Source organism: Rhinolophus sinicus, linkage group LG07, assembly GCF_036562045.2.
Source record: "Rhinolophus sinicus isolate RSC01 linkage group LG07, ASM3656204v1, whole genome shotgun sequence".
NCBI lineage: Eukaryota > Metazoa > Chordata > Mammalia > Chiroptera > Rhinolophidae > Rhinolophus > Rhinolophus sinicus.
The window spans coordinates 122585370-122606430 of NC_133757.1; positions in this window are offsets into that span (position 1 = coordinate 122585370).

Genomic DNA, 21061 nt, shown 5'->3' on the forward strand with positions numbered 1-21061 from the left:
GTAAGAGTGTTTTACATAAGGACCTTAATCAGAACAGTCTGTTTAGAGCACTGATCTCTTTATTATTGGTATTTCTTTTATGGTGGGGTTCGACCTTGATGTCAGTAACTTTGCCTAGCAAATCTGTTTGTTTTTTTTCCACAGCTATTCAGAGTCATAAATTAGTCCCTAAGTACAACTATTGGTGTTTATATATTTATCCTCCTTTTAAAAGAACAAGTTATTGTGCTCTAGAGAGGTCCACAAATTTGGCCAGTTGAGCCAATTTGAATCCTGGTAAGACTGGATGTTAGAAGACCATTACTGAAGCAGTTGCACTTGGGCAGCAAATCTGAAGGGCAAACCAAATTTGAGTACAAGAGCACTGGGTGTATTTGTTGGTCTAAAGATCCTAGGTTAACCTGTCAAGCAAGGTTCTTCTAAACCATGTGGAAGAAAACTATGTAATTGAAAAAGATGAGACTTCCACTCAAAATCTTAAATCAAAGAGCTAGATTTATTGCTGATGTAAGTAAAAGGGACTTACGAGCTCTGACAATTAAGATCACGAACTCATCCTAGAACAAGTCCTACACACCTCATTGCTGAATATCACTACGGTCACCTTCGAAGTCCTCCCCTTGGGAAGCTCTGCACCAACACTAGTGCATAGTCCACCTTCAAAGCAATTTTGAACTCTTTTTCTGGAATGGTCATCAGAGCTGTCGTCGTATTACCCTTGATGTCCTGAATGTCATCAAAGTGTCTTCCTTTCAATATTTCCTTTATATTTAGGTAAACAAAGAAGTCATGGGGGGGGGCAGATCAGGTGAGTAGGGAGGGTGTTCCGATACAGTTATTTGTTTACTGGCTAAAAACTCCCTCACAGATAGTGCCGTGGGAGCTGGTGCATTGTCCTGATGCAAGAGCTATGAATTGTTGGCAAAAGTTCAGATTGTCTAACGTTTTCAAGCAACGTTTTCAGCACTTCCAAATAGTAAACTTGGTTAACTGCTTGTCCAGTTGGTACAAATTCATAATGAATAATCCCTCTGATATCAAAACATTAGCAACATTGTTGCAATAAGTTCATGAACTTAATTGTCAGACCATGCATGTTGGTAAGATATACTCTCATTGAGCAATGCAAACTGCTAATTTTATATGGAGCTTAGGGGAGAAGATTGTTTCAGGTTGTTTTCGTACAAGAAAAAGCATACTTGACGTCAGCCTTAGAACTGTATTTTGTGTTCGTTACAGAAGCATGTTTTGGGTTAGTTACAGAGACAGTATTGGTTCAATGTTAATCTCAGAAGCATGATCCCTGGTAGCAGTTGATTGCAAATGGGTGACTTTCAAGGCATGAGGTTATTACTAATTGATTGGCCTTCAGGGGTCAACTCAATGAAGCAAGTTGTCATTGCTTAATTAGATTTAAATCCTGTTCTGAGTTTTACTCGTTACCATAGCTGTAGAATGATCGCTGGTTTATTAGACAGGTAGAAAAACAGTCCTGGTAGTTAATTTCTTTCCCCATAGCAATAAAACAATTTGTCTTTTCCTAGGAGGGTGTTTTACTTTTTTTTGTTTTGTTTGGGTTTTCAGTTCTTACAATATTCCACATCAAAGACCCATACCATTTTTGTATTTCGCCAGGTCCCAGGTAATGAATAGAAACAAGGCAGTACCCAAATCCCAGAGGAACAGGAATAAGGGGATTGAATACTTAGTGTGTACACACACACACACACACACACACACACACACACCTTAACTGCTGAGGGACATGAGACATCAAAGTCAGTATTATGGCTAATGTCTATATACTCACTGAAGACATGTGGAGCAAGTGTTTAACCATAGCAACATCACTTTTTAATAAAATATTTATTTAATGCATACTTCACTTCAGATGATCTGTTAGGTACTTTATGTATACTACCCCAATTCTCTATCCTTGGAGGAGTTAAATATCATTAATAGGCATATTCATATATGAAACCAATAGATAACTTGGCTAAAACCGAACACAGTTTGTAAAAAAAAAAAAAAAAAGCAGATATACCACGCTTCGCATGCATTCATTAGGTGACAATATGCTCACTGAGAACTAGGATGGTTTCTGTGTTTTTTAATGCTTTATTCCCAGAATCTAGCACGATGCATGTTGTACAGTATGTCCTCCATTTAAAAAGATTAATTGAATGGAGGTGTCTACAGCTATTGTTTTTTAACTACCTAATTACTGAACATCTGAGTGGGATATTGAGTATGAAGAGAAACCCAAAAGTGCTATTTCTTGAGCTGGAGAAGATTAGAGAGTAGAGATAGTCTTCTTTAAAATTCTCTCTAAAGGAGTGAATAACAGAGCTGACTTTTAGCTGTAGAAATACCAGTCAATTTTATTTAAGTTCTCCACTGTATTTACATGAAAAAAATAACAATTCAATGACTTCCCCTTGTATATAGAATTCAATCCATCTCTTCAGTGTGACTTTTAAGCCCTGCCTTTCTAACTTCACACTTGTAGCACTGTTAGTCTTCTAGTTCCTGAATGCAATGAAATATTAATGCTTTTTTGCTGTTGTTGTTCTAAAATACCGTCATTCCCACTTCTCCCATGGCCCTCTCTTTCTGCAGGTTACATATTACAGATGCTTCCATTTATCATCTAAGTCATTTTCTCCCGTTACATCATAACTTTTTTTTTTCTTTTTGTTTTCCAACTTTTTCTCCCACATGGTCTGTTCTACCTACCGTGTTTCCCCGAAAATAAGACCGGGTCTTACATTACTTTTTGCTCCAAAAGATGCATTAGGGCTTATGTTGAGGGGCTGTCATCCTGAAAAATCATGCTAGGGCTTATTTTCTGGTTTGGTCTTATTTTCGGGGAAACACGGTAGCCTTGGGTTAAACACAGTGCAGATAGCTAACTTATTGAATAAATGAAGAGGACCACACCTATATAATACAAATTTGAGAGATATCAACACCCTTAAGTAAGACTAGGTGACCTTACCTGAGTTGACTGGAAGAACGCAAGAGAGAGGGAGGGAGGAAGTCAGTTCAATCTTTGTACAGGATTGGACTGGACAGTAAGAAAGCAAGAAGTAACCCTGGTACAATCTTTGCTATATTGGTACTGTCCACCTTTAATCTCACTTCAGTAGTGCTGTTTATTTCTTTTAGAGGCAAATCTAATCATTTCTCTTTCCAGGTGAAAATCTATTAGTCACTCTTAGTGCTAGGATAGAACTTAATTTCTTAACATATGTATAAGCTCTTTCTATTTTATACTTACTTCCTGTCCTCTCCCCACACATTCTTTCCATTCATTCTTTGGATTCAAACAAAATGCTGCACAGAATTCTCTGGACTAAATAAATGTGATCATTTACTCTTTAGTACATTTGCATGTAGAGTTCATTTTGTCTTGAAACTTCTTTAATACTTGCTCAGCTACTAAACAATTCATTCTTTAAATCACTACTAATATTATTTCCCTGATGAATCCACTCCTACACTAATGGTATTTTATACATATCTTCAATGTACTATAGTTGTTTACTTCCGTATATCTTCCTGCTGCAAACTCTCTGAATCAATCGGCCCTGACATATACTGTTATATATCTGCATTTTCAGCTCCTGTCACAATAATCTGGCACTTTGTAGGCATACAACAAATAATTTTAAATAAATGAGTGAATTAAAATATTTTATAATTACATATCTGCTATATTCTGATAGGCTATTTTTCTTAGTTGATTGACTTCAGCTTCTAAAGGTTAAGGACTGGCAAATAACCTTGATTCCAAATAACTCAGACATTTATGAAAATGAGCTGATTAGTTGTTTTCATTGTATATACTATGTATCTGCATTTCTTTCCGTCTATATATTCAATGGTTTCAATCTTTCTGTAAATATCTATAATTATATTTCATGCATAGATGCATGTTTCTCACTGCATTTCCATGTAGTAATATAGCTATATTTAATATGGAACTTAATATCTCAAAGTCCAGATGAAATTCTACATAGATTCAGGCATGTGCTGTGAGCCTTCTCATCCGGCATTTGTACCTACTCTTTCCACTCTTTGTAAAGCTTCTTCATCTCCAAGTTTGCTTATCAAAAGCTTTCTTATATTGTACTTATTTTCCATTACTCTGTACCACGTACACCTTTACATGTCTGTGTCCTTATTACTGTCTTCCCCAACCTATATAACCATCGCAGTGGTTTTGTGCTCTGGGACATTAAGCTGGAACCACATTTCCCAGAATCATCTTCTCTGAATGTATACAAATTAAAGTTGGCCATCAGAAAAATGTGCGTAAGATTTAAAAGATAGAAGTAAAGCAGGAGTCTTTCTCTCTATTGGCTCATCTTGTTGACATGGGGTAGCATCCAAGTACATGTGCATCTCCGTGGCCAGTGGTACCAGCATCTCCTTCAGGTCACCATGTAATGCAGTTTAGAGGCATTGAGGAAAAGATACACGTGGGAGCTTGTTAAGTCCATGCAAGAGCTAATACTTAGAATTAATCCCTTATTCCATGTCTCTCATACTGCTCCTGCTTCCCTAATGGAAACCTGTGCATTTATTCAAAACAGGAATCCTTTCCCATTTTTATCATTGGTCATCTTCCACCCATAAACTTGTGCTGGTGAACTTGCAGGAACTTGCACAATCTCCTGCATGTTCAATAAATATTTTTGCTGGAATAAACAAACCCATACCCACTCATTCTTAGTATTCTTAATAGCCACTGCGTAAACACTGTCATAATTCAATTCAGCTGGCTGTATGTCAGCTAGGACAGGCTCATGCTCCTGAAGCCTGAGTATTCTGAGCCAATGGAACAGGGTGAGAAGAGTTATTGGAGACAAGGCACGGTGCAGCCACAAGACCAATGTCTCCTTTCTCTTTGATTCAATTGCCTCCATTCCCATCTGCCCCTAATGACAGTGAAATTTTAGTTATCCTCTTAGAATTAATTTACATTTAAATGTAAATTGACGATACTATACAATGACTGTGTATGATAGAATTGGGCATGCCGTTAAACAAGTTAAATTTGTTCATGAAATGGGACTTTGAAAATGAGATATGTTTTTTAATGAATGACAGCGCTAAGGATGAACTTTATACCGAATCTGTAATGTAGATCTATGGTGTTTTTCTTTGAGAGAAACATGGGAAGAACTTGAGGAGTTATTTCTTTGAAATTAATGCCATGGTGAATATTATAATTATTATCACTGCAAACAGTTAAATCAAATTAGAAATAAGAAATAAACGTTACCCATTGTATTCCTAATTTAATTTTAAAAATTGAAACTGGAAACATAGTTTGAAACACATAAATACAGATATCAAGTGGAAAGTATAACCATTCTCAGCCTTCAGCTGATGTAGAGATACATTTCCATATTTAAAAGAAAAAAATAGCAAATATTTGCCAGATTCAACAATCTTTTCCAGGACTATATGGGAATGAGCATTGTATAGGGCCTCTTCTTTGTAAACATAAATTCTGCCTCAATAAATGTACTTAGTAAATTACCTGTGAAAACGAATAGCTAACCCAATTAGCCATTTACCCAGAATATTCTTGCTCATCACCTCCAAAGCTTTGTTGAGGAGAATATGACAGACAGCCAAATCAGGCAGTATTTTAAAATTTCTTTCTGTATTAACTTTTCCTTAAATAAAAAGCAGAGGCTTGTCATTGAGTCTTCTAGGGAAGACAGAGATGTAGGGGAGAAAAGGAATTATTTATATCACCCTTTATATTTTGGGGATATTAAGTATGTTCTATTTTGCAGATATTTCAGGCTAAGATAACAACAATGAATTGTTATTACAGTGACTGCAATTTTAGTGAAACATGAAATATGTCCAAGATTCAATCTTAAGTGAATACCTCAAAAATCCAGTTCAAGTAAATTGATTAACTGATATTTTCAAAAGTGCTCAAGAACCAAAGAAGATACATAGATGAGAAATAAGCGTATGATATGAAAAGATGTTCAACATCGTATGTCCTTAGGGAAGTACAAATTAAACCCACAATGCGCTTCCGCTAGCCGCTATTAGAATGGCCACAATCCAGAACACGGACAGCACCACATGGTGGTGAGGACGTGGAGCAACAGCAACTCTCAATTCTATGCTGGTGGAGATGCCAATGGTACAGCCTCCTTGGAAGACAGTTCGGCAGTTTTTTACAAAACTAGACGTACACTTACCATATGATACAGCAATCACACACCTTTTATTTACCCAAATGAACTGGAAACTAATACTGACACAAAACCTTGAACACATGTTTGTAGCAGCTTTATTCATGATTAAGAAAACTTGGGAACAATGAAGATGTCCCACAAATGAATAAACTAATAAATCTGGACAATGGAATATTATTCAGCACTAAAAAGAAATGAGCTATCAAGCAATGCAAAGATGTGGAGGAACCTTAAATGCAGAAGTCTAAGGGAAAGAAGCCAATCGGAAATAGAAAGCAGAGGCATAATTTTAACAATGTTGTTTACTGACCACTAATGCTCATACACCACATAAATGTAAAAAATATACCCCATGTATTTTATAAGCTTTTTATTCCAATAATTTTAGTAGATAAATTTGCAGCAAAATTTTCTTACAGAATGTGAACGTCTGTTTCACTATAAAGCCCAAAGGCCTCATCTCAAAATACCATCACGTCAGTGATTAGATTTCAACATATGAATTTTGGAAGAACACAAACATTTAATCCACAACAATAAACCAAATAAAATACAGCAAGATCTTTGGACGGTGATGAATCATAGACAAAAATAATCTATCTTTGAAGTTTTTTTTTCTTATGGTGGCCAAGACATGGAAACAACCAAAGTGTCCTTCGATAATGATTGGATAAAGGAATGTACATACACACAATGGAATACTACTCAGCCATAAGAAAAGACAAAATATTGCCATTTGCGACAACATCAATGGATCTTGTGATTATCATGCTAAGCAAAATAAGTCAGACAGAAAAAGTCAAGAACCATATGACTTCACTCATATATGTGATATAAAACTGAAAGCAACAAAGGAACAAGACAAACAAACAAAGAAACAAAAACTCATAGATACAGACAACAACGGTTTAGTGGTTACCAGAGGGTAAGTGGGGAGGGTAGATGCTAGAGGAGAGTAAAGCAGGTCAAATATATAGTGATAGAAGGAGAACTGACTCTGGGTGGTGAACACACCGTGCAATATATAGATGATGTGCCATAGAAATGTACACTTGAAACCTATACAATTTTACTAACCAATGTCACCCCAATAAATTTAATTCGAAAAATAAATGTCTTTGTACTTTCAATAGTGTTCTTCCTGTAGAATTTCCCTATCTAACTTTACAATTGCCAATCACTTTAAATATATTTGGACAAAGCATGGACATGTTAATTAAGGTCACAGAATGAAAAAGAAACCTGCAATGTAAAAGCAATCATGTCTTAGACAAATTTGGTGATGAAGAGGCTGGGCTAGGGGAGAGAAAAGGCCAGCATAAATGTAGAGTGAACCTCATAAACTTTCCTCACGTCAAGGATCCTAGCACCTCAAGACCTACTTGCTTCAGTTGCTCTTTAATGTCTTCACACCTTTTTTAGCTGTTTTCCCTAGAAGCTAGTTTGATACCAGCTATCCCATTAAGTTCTGAACCAGAAGTCCACCAGGAACTATTTTCTTTATACGAACTCTGAATTTAAATTTACCAAGCTATTTTACCAGTTTGTCCAATTTCTTCCATTCAAGTTTCAATTCATTTTTGCTAAAATACACCCTTTAGTAGTTTTTCAGCATGTGTCCATGAGTGGAAAAAGTCTTAGGTTTTTTAAATCCCTGGAAACAACTTTTTACCATCATTATGAGGTATCTAATAGTGGTAATTTTAATTTTTTAATCTTGCTTGGCGTTCAGTTGTTTGTTTGTTTGTTTTAATCTAAGGATGCATGTCTTCCCTTAGATATGTATTACTGGTCATTACTTCCTCAAATATTGCCCTTTCTTCTTCCCTTTTCTCTCCTTTTGGAACTCCAGTTAAATGTATATTGGTCAACCCATTTTTATCCTCTGTCTCCTAATGTCTGTTACATTTCTTCTCTATATATAATGTGTTTTGAGTCATCTCTTCAGAACTATTTTCCAATACTCTCTTCTGCTGTACTTTAATATTTAATGTATTTTAATGACCGTATTTTCCATTTCTGCACATTTATTTTGAATTTTTTCTTTTTTTGCAAACTTACCCATTCTTTTTCATAATGTCCATCTTTTGCCTTATGGAGTCAATGCCTTTATTGTTATGAAACATCTGTAGATATTTAATGATAGTCTCTCAGAGATTCTCTTCTATCTCTACTATCTATAATCTTTTAAGTGCGAATCTGCCATTTTTGTATCTACTGTCCTCTTGGCTAATTGTAAAATTTTACTAAGCACATGTTTACAGTGGGATTTACAGGTTCTCTGGAATCCTATGATGTGGTTTTACAATTTCCTTTTTCAGGACCTAATACATTTCACTTTGGGACAAGTAGGGTTTTTATGGTTATTGATGTTAATTGCTTAGCTTCAGATTACTGCACTGCACGAAGAGTCTTGGCTATGATTCCATTTTTTCTCTGGGTGAGTAATTCTTTCTCCAGCTATGCCCTGAATACAAAGCAAGTGCTCTTCCTGCTTCTTATAGTATGTTGGCACAACCAGGTGAAGATTTTCTGAATTATGTTTCATGGAAAATGGGCTTCTGTCTTCACGTAGGGTACTCAGGTTTAGCTCCTAGTCATGGCTTGGGCAAAAGTATTACTGCTAAGCTACACATATACATTCGATCCTAAATCAGAACTATTATTTTCCACAACTGAAGAGCCAGAACTTAACATTTGTGAACATTTGTGCGTTACCGAAGCACTGCTCAAGACTGCACTTTGTATACCCAATTTCAATACACTGCGGGATATTTGGCTTTACGTATTTCTCATTGTTTAGCTTTTATTTTCTGTTTTGTGTCTGCAATTTAGGAATGTGTTCTTAATTTCCAGTTCAACTACTGGAAATTTTTTTTTAAATTTGGTTACATTTTATCTGCCACTTCTACATGTTTAGAGTAGTAGGATTGAGTTCCCTCATCATGTCACAGTCCACTAGAGCATGTTACATAACACATTTAAGTAGGAAAGCAAAATAACTTACCACCATTTAATTTTTCTGTGATTTTCATCATTGTCATGTAAAATACTCAGGCTTCCTTCATTATTAAGTAGTTTTTCTCATTTTGTATTTGTTTTTATAAGTAGAATTCAGCATTAATTTTATTTTGGAACTAAGGGGAAAGAGTTAGACATGCTGTATTACACATACTTGGCAAAGTGACATTTTCTATTAGCTCATAGATTGGCTAAACATACCCAGTCTCTTCATTAATCAAAAGGTTTTTATTGTCCCCATATCTGATCAATGTGGAATGTGTCCGGAATTATGACCCTGCAAGCAACCTAGAGGTACATCTTCATTTTAGCCTCGGAAATATTAGCTTGCCTACAGCTACATTTATAAATAATTATAATGAGCAGGACAAAAATATCAATACCTTAGGTATATAATCTTATTACTATAAAATAGTTTCCTTCTGAAATAAATTCTACCTCTTCAGTCATATACGCAACCCAACAAGATTTTCTTCAGGTTTCTTTAATTGCAATTTGAATTATATTTATTGTCTAACTTATAAAAGTAAAATGTAAGCACCCATTGTTATTTTAATATTTAAAAAGCTCACTTTCAGGAAATATTTTCTCTTGAAAGCGATACAAGCTTATATTTATTAATTCTATTTAAATATAATAATATTTCTCCTTTTAATCATGTGTTACTATCACACTCATAGGTATATAATGTTTAAAGAGAATATATGTTATCCTTTAAAATACTAGTTGTAAGTTTATTATTTCCTAGCTAATTCCTGTTAGTAGCAAATAATTATATAATTAAATTACAAATGGGCCCATTTACTCTTTTTAACGTATCTTGACATATTTTGTGATTGCCACGAAACCTTGAAATATGTTAACTATCTTCCCAAGTTTGCTCATGAGAACATGAAGAGTTCGAGAAGGTCAACTTTCTTGGCCAAGATCACAATTCTAGCAAAGTACAAAGTCGGGTCGTAATACAGGACTACTGTCTCCAAAGCCCACATTCTTTACACTAGGGTAGAAAGCTTCTCACACTCCCCAAATAAAAATACTACAGTTTGATGGAATCACAACTTATAGTCTCTTGCGTGAGATAAATTTTACATCACAATTGTAGTTCAACTAATAAAGTTATGCCTTTGGTCACAAGAAACCCAAGTTATTTAAGTAGGATAAAGTTTTGTTACAAACAAGATTTTTTTTGTTGTTTGTGTTATAATGTGTTCTGGCTATTGGTACAGGCTGATAAATTATCACAATTACATCTTATATTTGGCAAAAAAACAAAACATCAGTGACAAACTAGAAACTTGGAGGACGAGCCTATAGCTCTACACTATGTACAGCCAACTGACTGAAGACCATCAGGTCAAAGATCCTGGAAAACCTGCCTCATCCCCTGTGACACTTGTAAACTTACATCTAGAGAACATGTGCAACAATCTAGTAATAACAGGATGCTTCTCTGTGGACCAGTTTTTTGTTTGTTTGTTTGGTTGGTTGGTTGGGTTGGTTTGGTTTGGTTGCTGTTGATTTGTTGGTTTTTGTTTTTTTCATAAATGCAACCTATCACTAAAAATTCTTGTTCAAATGCATATTTATTTTCCCTGGGAACTACAATGACACTCCAAGAACTGTAAAATAGTATTTTTACTTTTTAGATCTTTCAGTATTTATGTGTTGCCTTAAGTGAATAACAGGACCTCAGAGCTTACGCAGTCTTGCAGTACTAGATTCAAATATTTCTAGGATTTTTGAAAACCAAGAGCTGATCTTTCTGGGCTTTCAGAGTCCTTACACATTATCTTTCATCTTCTAGAACTCCAGACTAAGGTATGATTTCAAGTTGAAATTGAACCAAAATAATCCTGATAGCCAAGACTACACCCTCCTTTCTAAATTTTATTCTAGAGTAATTTCATGGGTAGAGCACTTACCTTACACAGCACCAAGTCCTACCCAAAGTGCTTTATGATGATTTCATTTAATTACTCCAACAAACAAATGAGGGAAACAGACTACAGCAAATGATACTGTGACTCAGAAAGTTCATAGCCCATTTAACACTCACAACGTTAGTAACTGAAGAAACTGAAATTCTAACACACAACAAAAATGACTCCCAGGACTGTGTGCTACTAAGCCTCTATTATCTGTTTCCAAATATTAAACACAGTTCATTACACAACATCTTGGGCATCATTCAAAATAAAACTTGGTAGTGTGCTTTGATATTTTCCAGTGATTATTCCCTAAACTTAGATTTCCTTTTTAAAGGGGACTTTGCCCTCTCTTTGGGAATAGGAAGAGAAAGGCCCCCTTAAGTAAAAAAATTGTATTCCCTCACCCGTGAAATGATCCACATCTAAGTGTATCCACGCCTCCTTCCTGAGCGTCCTTGGATAACATATCAATTTGCCCTGTCACTCAGGCCAAGTCGTCTGCCATGCTCAGGGTCCTTGAAGGCTTCCACTTTATTGGCTCTTTCTATTCATGTCTCTCCTGTCATTCAAAACCAAGCAAAAAGAGATCCAACACACTAGAGCAGATAAACACTATGCCTGCATCCTTCCATGAACACATTAAAATTACAGGTAAATTACAGAACGGTTAACCTGGAGAACCATCTGAAGTCTAGCTGAACAGAAGTCCTATAACTGAAACATGAAGAAGAAGCCACACCAAGACTGGCAGGATGGGTGGAGCTACGGAACAGGCCTGAAACCTCCATTGATGGTTGAGAATAAGGAGGGATATCTTGGCCACAGAGGTTCCCCCTGGAGGAGCAAGGGACTCCAGCTGCACACCAGACTCCCCAGTCTGAAGAACTGGTACTAGGAAGGGGAGCCCATACAACATCTGGCTGTGAAAAACAGTGGGGATTCCGGCCATTCAGGTGGAACAGACGGCTACAGGAAACCCGGATATTCTCTTAAAGGGCCAACCCACAGATTCACTCGCTCACAGGCACTCACTCTGAACTCTGGTGGAGGGACAGTGGCTCAGGAGTGTTCAAGACATATGGGGGGCAGACCGAGGTGTGTGGCTGTGGTTTAAGGGCTGGAGGACAGTCACCATTCTTCCTCTGAAGTTCCTCCTTCCTTGCAGCTGGCAGGTGGGTGCCATCTTTCCTGTACTGACCCCTCCTGCACAGGGCCAGATCTGAATTTGATTGGCCTGGTAAGCTTCCCTGGGACCCTGCCTGACCCAACTCCCCCAATGCTGGAGACACTGTCTCAGCTAACAGCCAGCCATCCACACACTGCACTCTTTCTTGGAAAACTATCAGAGCCAGGGTTCAGGGTGCTCTGAGACTTTTGCTGAGTAGCTCTAGGCTCAGCACTGGCACCAAACCAACATCTACATAAATCTGGTGACCACAACTCTTTCCACTCTAGTGACTCCCTGAGACCCTTCCTCACCCAACTTGCATACCTCACAAGGATTTATCAGAGGTTGAACTATAAGGGAGCCAGCAGGTGGCAGCATGATTCCAAGTGTACTACCTTTTTGTGAAGCTACCCCAGGCCCAGAGTGGCAGACATCTTCAGTTTGCAGTGTGGCCTCTCCTAAGCACCTCCAGGTTTAGCACAGGCAGCAAATAACTGCAGATAGGTTTCTAGCTCCTACCATGTAACTCCTGGCTGGAAATAGGCAGTGGGTGACCTGGGCCTGGACCAGAGCTGCTCCCAAGAGTCCCGGAACCAACATACTTGGAGGTTGGTTTCAGACCATAGCAAAGCACCATCCAATTAGCCAATTAGCCCCTAAGCGGCACACACAAAGGGCGGTCTCAACAGGCAACAGAGCTTGCTGGGGCGAATCCCTCTCAGTGGGGTTAGCCCTCTGCACAGCAGCCTATAAGCTATGAACATAGCCAAACCCCACAGCCAATCAGTCTGAGGGTCTATCCCACCCACGGATGTGCCAATAGCAATCAAGGCTTAACTATAACAGGGCATAAAAAACCGACACAAGGGACACTCCTGGTGCACCTGGAGCAGGTAACCAGGGAGACTGCCAGGGCACCTACTGCATAAGGCCACCGGCCAATACTGGGAAAAGTAGATTTAACTAATACATAGAAACAAATACAGTGAGGCAGCCAAAACGAGGAAACAAAGAAATGTGTTCCAAATGAAAGAACAGGAGAAAACTCCATAAAAAGAACTAAATGAAATGGAGGCAAGCCACCTACCAGATACATAGAGAGTGCAAAACAATGATTATAAAAATACTCGTGGAACTTAGTGAGACATTCAAGAGAGATAGCCAAGCATAAAAAAGGACATAGAAGCCATAAAAAAGAACCAGTCAGAAGAATACAATAACTGAAATGAAGAATGCACTAGAAGGATTCACCACCAGACTAGATGAAGCAGAGGACTGAATCAGTCATTTAGAACACAAGACAGAAGAAAGCACCTAATCAGAACACCAAAAAAAAAAACAATAAAAATAAAAAAATGAGGACCGTTTAAGAGACTTCTGAAATAAGATAAGTGTAACAACATTTGCAACATAGGGGTACCTAAAGGAAAATAGAGAAAGCAAGGGATTGAGAACCCATTTGAAGAAATAATGACTGAAAACTTTCTTAATCTAGTGAAAAAATAGACATACAAGCCCAGGAAGTGCAGAGTCCCAAACAAGTTGAATCCAAATAGGTCCACACCAAGACACATTATAATTAAAATGGCAAAGGTTAAAGACAAAGGGAGACTCCTAAAAGCAGCAAGAGAAAGACAATTAGAAACTTGTAAGAAAATTCCCCTAAGATTTCTCAATAGAAACTTTGCAGGCCAGAGGGATTGGCACGAAATATTCAATGTGATGAAAAGCAAGGACTTACAATCAAGGGTACTTTACCCAGCAAGGCTATCATTTAAAATTGAAAGACAGATAAAGAGCATCCCAGACAAGAAAAAGCTATAGGAATTCATCACCACCAAACCAATAGTACAAGTAATGTGAGAAGGACTTCTTTAACACCAAAAAAAAAAAAAAAAAAAAAAAAAAAAAAAAAAAATCAAAGTTATGAATAATAAAATGGCAATAACTATATATCAACAATTAATTTCAATGTAAATGGATTAAATGCTCCAATCAAAAGACTTAGGAGTATTGAATGGATAAGAAAATGAAACCCTTACATATGCTGCTTACAAAAGATTCACTTCAGATTGAAAGACACACACACAGAGAAAGTAAAGGGATGGAAAAAATTACTTCACAAAAATGGAAATGAATAAAACAAAAGAAGTTGGAGTAGCAGTACTTATACCAGGCAAAACAGACTTTAAAACAAAGGCCATAAGAAGAGACAATGAAGGATCCAGTATGCCCACTGCAGGGTATTTATCTGAAGAAAACCAAAACATTACTTTGAGGGGACATGTGCACCCATATGTTCATTGCAGCACTGTTTACAATGGCCAAGCTGTGAAGGCAGCCTGGGTGTCCATAGATGGATGAGTGGAGGAAGAGTAGATGGTACATATATAAATGGAATATTGCTCAGCCATGGAAGGGAACGGGTCCTTGTCATCTGCAGCGGCATGGATGGTCCTGGAGACTACTGTGTTGAGTGGAGCGTAAGACAGAGAAAGACAGACGCAATGTGATTTTTGCTTATATATGGAATCTAAAGAACAAAATAAACAAAAACAAAACAGAAACAAACTCATAGGTACAGAAAACATTCCGATGGTTGCCAGATGGCAGGGTAGTTGAGGATGTGGGGGAAAAATATTAAGTACAAATTTGTTGTTACAAAATAGTTACAGGGGTGTAGGGTACAGCATAAGGAATATAGTCAAATGGGTACTAGATTTGTTGGGGTGACAGATGAGAGATGGCTGGGGGACAGGGTGAAAAGGTGAAGGGATTAAGAAGTACAAATGGTAGTTACAAAATAGTCATGGGGGTGTAAAGATAGGGAATATAGTTATGGTAATAATTATTATAGTGCTAGATGGGTACTAGTTAGGGGGATCACTTTGTAATTACACCTGAAATTAAAATAATATTGAATGTCAATTTAATTGAAAAATTAAAAAGGGGGGGAAGGTGAAGGGGTATAAGAGGTTCAAATTTCCAGGTATAAAACAAATAAGTCATGGAGATGTAATATACAGCATAAGGAATATAGTCAATAATATTGTGATAGTGTGGGTACAGTGTCAGATGGTTGCTGGACTTATCATGGTGATCACTTCTTCAGGTATATAAATGTTGAATAACTATAGCATATCCCTGAAACTAATATTGTATGTTAGCTATAGTTTAATAAAAATATTTTTAAAAAGAAAAAAACAAACAAAAGATAAACCATAAGGACAAAATAAACCATAAAATAAACCATAAGAACAATAAAAGGCCTTGTTCCCATAAACACTTTTAACTATTGCTTTCTTTTCTTTTTACCAAACTTTTTATTAAGAAATATATTTTTCAGCTTGCTCTTCATTCATTTATCTCTATTTACCCATATGCTATAATCTTATCCGCTCCACTATCACCAGATAGCTCCAACTATTCTCATTAAGGTCACCAGTAACCTCATTACTGCTAATATCAGAGAAGGATTCATCTTCCTCTTCTCACCTACACTGATGCAATTAACTCTTCCTTCTTTCATTCTTAAGGTAGCAGAATCCTCTGGATTTCCTAATACTTCTCTTGCTATTTATTCATTCAAACTACTTAGAGAGATCTTACTGTGTTTCCCGAAGATAAGACCTAGCTGGACAATCAGTTCTAATGCATCTTTTGGAGCAAAAATTAATATAAGACCAGGTCTTATTTTACTATAATATAAGACTGGGTATAACATAACATAACATAACATAACATAACATAACATAACATAACACTGGTCTTATATTAATTTTTCTCCAAAAAACGCATTAGAGTTGATTGTCTGGCTAGGTCTTATTTTCGGGGAAACACGGCAGTATTATAGATTGAATTATAGTAAAAAAAAAAAAAGATAGAAACTATCTTTTCTCATGCTGATTTCAATCCATGGTAAATAGCGAAAAGACAATTATATGGAGTCAAACATTTATAACTGAGGGCTAAATTGAGTGAAGTCGTAGGTACCATGCGAGCACAAAGCAGTGCTCCGATTCCAGGCTTTCCCTGGTGATGCATGTATCTCCCTTTAAATTCAACCATTTCAAAGAATGATTTCCGGTCTTTTTCCCCAGCTCAGATCTATCTCTGGAGCACACATCTATGGACCCCTCTGCACACTACAAAGTTCTACTTGTATGTCTCACAGATACTTCAAATTCAACATGTCCAAAATGGACTTCAATATTCTCTGCCAAAACCAACTATTCCTTATGCATTCTGTGCATTGATTCGTGGTGTCACTGATCTTCCAAACTTTCCAAGTAAAAAAGCTGCTATTCTTGGCTCTTCTCTCGCCCTTATAGCCTAGGTTAGTAAATCACCAACTCTTCTGATTCAGCCACGTATACGTGCCATTTCTCTTCATTCCCATGGCTACCACCATCGTTCATGCCACTAGAATCTCTCACCCAGGTAAATGCCTTCACTGTTGTCCCTTCTTCCAAATCAGCTTATGGGCGAAATCCATCCCACTGCTTATTTGTGTAAATAAAGTTTTATGGGAACATGGTTACAGCCATCATTTTCTTATTGTCCATATCAGCTTTCACACTATAATAACAGAGTAGTTGTGACAGAGATCATATGTCACACAAAGCCAAAAATATTTACTATCTGGCCCTTCCCAGAAAAATGTTGTTGACTGTAATCTCAGATGCCTCTCTCTGATCTCTTTTCCATATTGCTGGTATTTCACTTAAAAAGCAAATATTTTCATTACATTCCTCCATTTAAAATCATGGATGTTCTCTCTACATCCTTCCAAGTGTTACAAGTTTTCTTTCAGTTCAGGATAATGATTGATCTGGTTGGTCTAGAATTAACGGGACCACTCCACTGCTGCTGGATCCTCAGAGGTGGGATTTCTGGATCAAAGAGTCAAGGTATATGTAACTTTACTAGATATTTCCAAATCCCTCACTTTCTTTTGTATTCCTAGCTAAAATGTATGTTGCTTTCTCATAGTCTTATCAACAGTATATATGGTTACCATGAGGAATTTCTGCCCTATCTTGGCACTGCGTTTGCCACCAGCATTCAAGTAAGGGTAATAAAAATGGGCCATGGAGCCTTCTAATAGGTTGAAGCTGACTTTTTTTTTATACACTACAGGCACCCTTTACAGTGAAAGACTCATATAGTGCCACCTTATACAATTCTTGTTCTCAAGTTGAGAGCTATAACTCTCTTCCAAGGAAGCCATGCCCCTGAATGCAATTCACCCAGACCTGAAACACCACCATTAAATTCATCTTTTATTTATTTATTTATTCATTCGTTCATCTTCTCCCTCTGTTACATCAGTAGGGGGATGGTGAAACTAATGTAGGAAAAAAGCATAAGGACAGTTAGGGGTTTGTAAGTCTAGTCATGTCATAGTTCAAGAACTTTGGACCTCAGACATACACATATTCTAGAATAGTGAAAGCAAGCTCTCACACCAAACTCATTAACCACCACAGGGTAACAATTCTATGTCCCTGCGTGATTGATGAAGGTCCTGTTAATTTTCAGTTCAAATTTCGTATCTTGTATAATAAATGGTACACAACTTGCACTTTTCCAAAAGTTCAATGTAGCTTTTTTACTATCCCATGTTTATAATCCCTTCCCTCGTCTTCTTTGCTGGGCTAATTCCTGTTCTTCAGAATTACTCAGGAGCCCTCATCCACCCGCAACCCAAAGCTGAATGTACTTCCTTTGTGCTCTCAGAGTGCTCTGCACTTGCCTAGCATTTCCAAATCATTTTAAATGTCTGCATTATTGCTTGCAGTACATTATACATGTTCATATTAAACAATTACAAAATAAACAAAAGGGTGAAAGAATGTGATGTGCCTATTTATAAGCCTATTCTTGGCTCCAGAGTAACGAACGGGTTGGAAGGAGTCTGGGTGAAAGGGGACAGTGACAGAGGAGATACGACAGACTTGCTTGACAGGCTATTTATTGATCAACACAAATCACCCCCTGTTCACATTACACCTTAGCACACATATTTCACGTTTTCCTTTGGATCACGAGAGTATAGTCATCATGCAGAAGGACTCTGGAGTTAAGTAAGACTTGGGTTCACATTCTAGCTCTGAAACTTAATAGCTGTGTGGCAGTTGCCTGATGGCAGGGAGTATGGGGTAACGTACCTACGCGGTTATGTGGTTAAGCTAATAAATAACTTTTACCCTAAGAGCCTCGACACAGTATATAACAGGAAACCAGAGCTTCCTTTTTAAAAAGGACTTGGTCCATCTCACTAAGATGAAGAGCAATTGTTCAACGCTGTATCCTGAATTAAAAACACATATATTTATTACTTGAACTTTTGTCCTGAAATATACAGACTTGACATTGTAAGTTGTCAAGTAGTTAAGGGAATGTTAGGTATTGTTAAAGACCCTTCACTTCACTTGCTTTTTCAGAGCCAAGTCAGTACCCTAGGTAATGGTGGTGGCCAACAATATAAGTTATTACTTAGTTCTGATTATTACAGCAGGTCATTTTGCAATCCCATCTTCTGCCACTGATCCCAGATTTCCTCTTTTTTTTTTTTTTAAAGTAATTATTTGGAAAGTACAGGAGAGCAAGATTTTTTTTTCCTTCTAAATTTGGCAAATGAAATACCAGGAAAGCCAAATAAAAAGTCTGTCAGGAATACTTTAAACTCAGTTTCATTGATGACAGTTCTGTCAGGGTTTTGGAAAGGCCGTAACATGCAGATGTTAAACACTTACTTGGAAATGAAAACGCATGTCCATTTCTTGTGGTCAGGAATGAATCAAGCAGTATGTCTGCAGCTCTTGCCCTGATTTTTATAAAACTGACCATTCTGAATTTTATATTAAAGTGGTTGAGCAATAAATAAGGTCAATACCACCATTGCTTTCCTGCAAAATGACTCTTAATGTTTCTTTGTGTGACTTAAGTATCAGTTTTTAATGTCCAGTTCAGTTAGAGACTGATGTGGAAAAGTAATGCTCAGCTCTGTAATGGGAAATAAAAGTTACTACTAATTGTGTGGGACACATTGCTGAAATCAGACTAGGACCCTGTCTTAACATATTTCAAAAAGTGGCAAGTACACTGATTGCACACATGAAAACTCCTGAAAAAACGATCTAAAAAAAGGAATAAATCATAGGATTCAAGGCCACACTTTAAGCACCACCATTCTTAATATCTATCTAGTAACTTCGACCAATAAAAAGAGCAAAAAAAGTTTATGTCTCACTGTAATGCTCTCTAGTGTGATCTAAAGGGTTCTAACATCGAGCATGTTTTCAAACTTGTTTATCACTTTTATAGTCTTTGAAAAACTCTGGATAGAGAAGTTGAGACTCCTTCTTTCCTGAACTTATTCACAATGAGTGAATCCATCCAGGGCAATTTTTCTATGAAAATTCAATTATGTAGAGCTATCACTTTTTCCTTGTCTAGCGTAGTATTTGTATACAGTTAACCCCCATCAGGTCTACTCCAAGATGGGCCACCCCAACATGTGCCCTAGACATGCTGCCAATGCATTCTACCAGTCAGGGCAGCCTCGGGCTACTGCTCTGCACCCCATCATCACATTTCAAGCACCTCTGCCCCCATTTCACTCCTTCATTTACATTTAGAAGCAATGTTTTGGCTCTTTTGCCTCATCAAGCACGAAGGACTCTGTTAAAGGGAGTTTTTCAGGAATATCAGTTGATTTTAGAAACTACAATATATCAGAACTTCATGAATGTTCTTTTTTCAGTTTCACACACAAAATGTAAAATGTATAAAAGTGGCACTATCATTAAGTTCAGTGGTGAAACAAAAGTGACATGATTAACTATACTTGCATAGATCACGACATTCTTCACTGAGAGAAAAGTGATCTGAATCTTGAAGATGAGAAGATGATTGTGAGTCTTACACAGGGAGAAAAAAAGGCAACAAAGTGGAACAGTTGTTTGATCATTTATGTCCCAGGTCCTCCCACAAAAACTTGACTAACAAGTGCCAAATAGTTGTCTCACTCCTGCCACCCATATGGACAAAATTGCCTTAAGAACAGACAATTGAAAAGGAAGATCTTCCAGAGATCTAAGAAAATACGGAGTAAAACATCTCCTGCCAATAATGCATTAGGTCAGCATTTTATAAAGGCAACAAGATGAATTACAGGATATAGAATTTCTTTCATTCCAGTATTTCTGGGAGAAATGTCTCTGTAGGGCTTAACTGAAAGATGCAAATCAATGTAGCAGACATTAACCTGAGCAGCATATAGATATGAGTAAGGAAGCAAAAATTAAATTCTAGAGAGTCAATACTTTTAGACAGATAGCACTACCTGGATGCAGCTATAAGAAATCATTTTTTTCAAGTGTACTTCCTTTTTCAAATGTGCTAGAACAAGGTGGGTTTATGGATAATTAATGTAGAAAACAATTTAATTCTAGAGAGTTGAAATGATATGCTTTGATGTAATTACAGTTCTTTGCAGTAAAAATATATAATCTACTAATATGACAGATGAGGAATTAGGTTTGGTACTTGGCTTTTAAGCATTTATAATAAACATTTTAAAAACATTAAACAAAAATGTTTCATGACTTACATGTAGGAGGTGGAGAAAGATAAATTCAATGTATATATTTCCATTAAATTCTTGTAAACAGATCATTTCTTATGCCTTGATGTGCAAATGA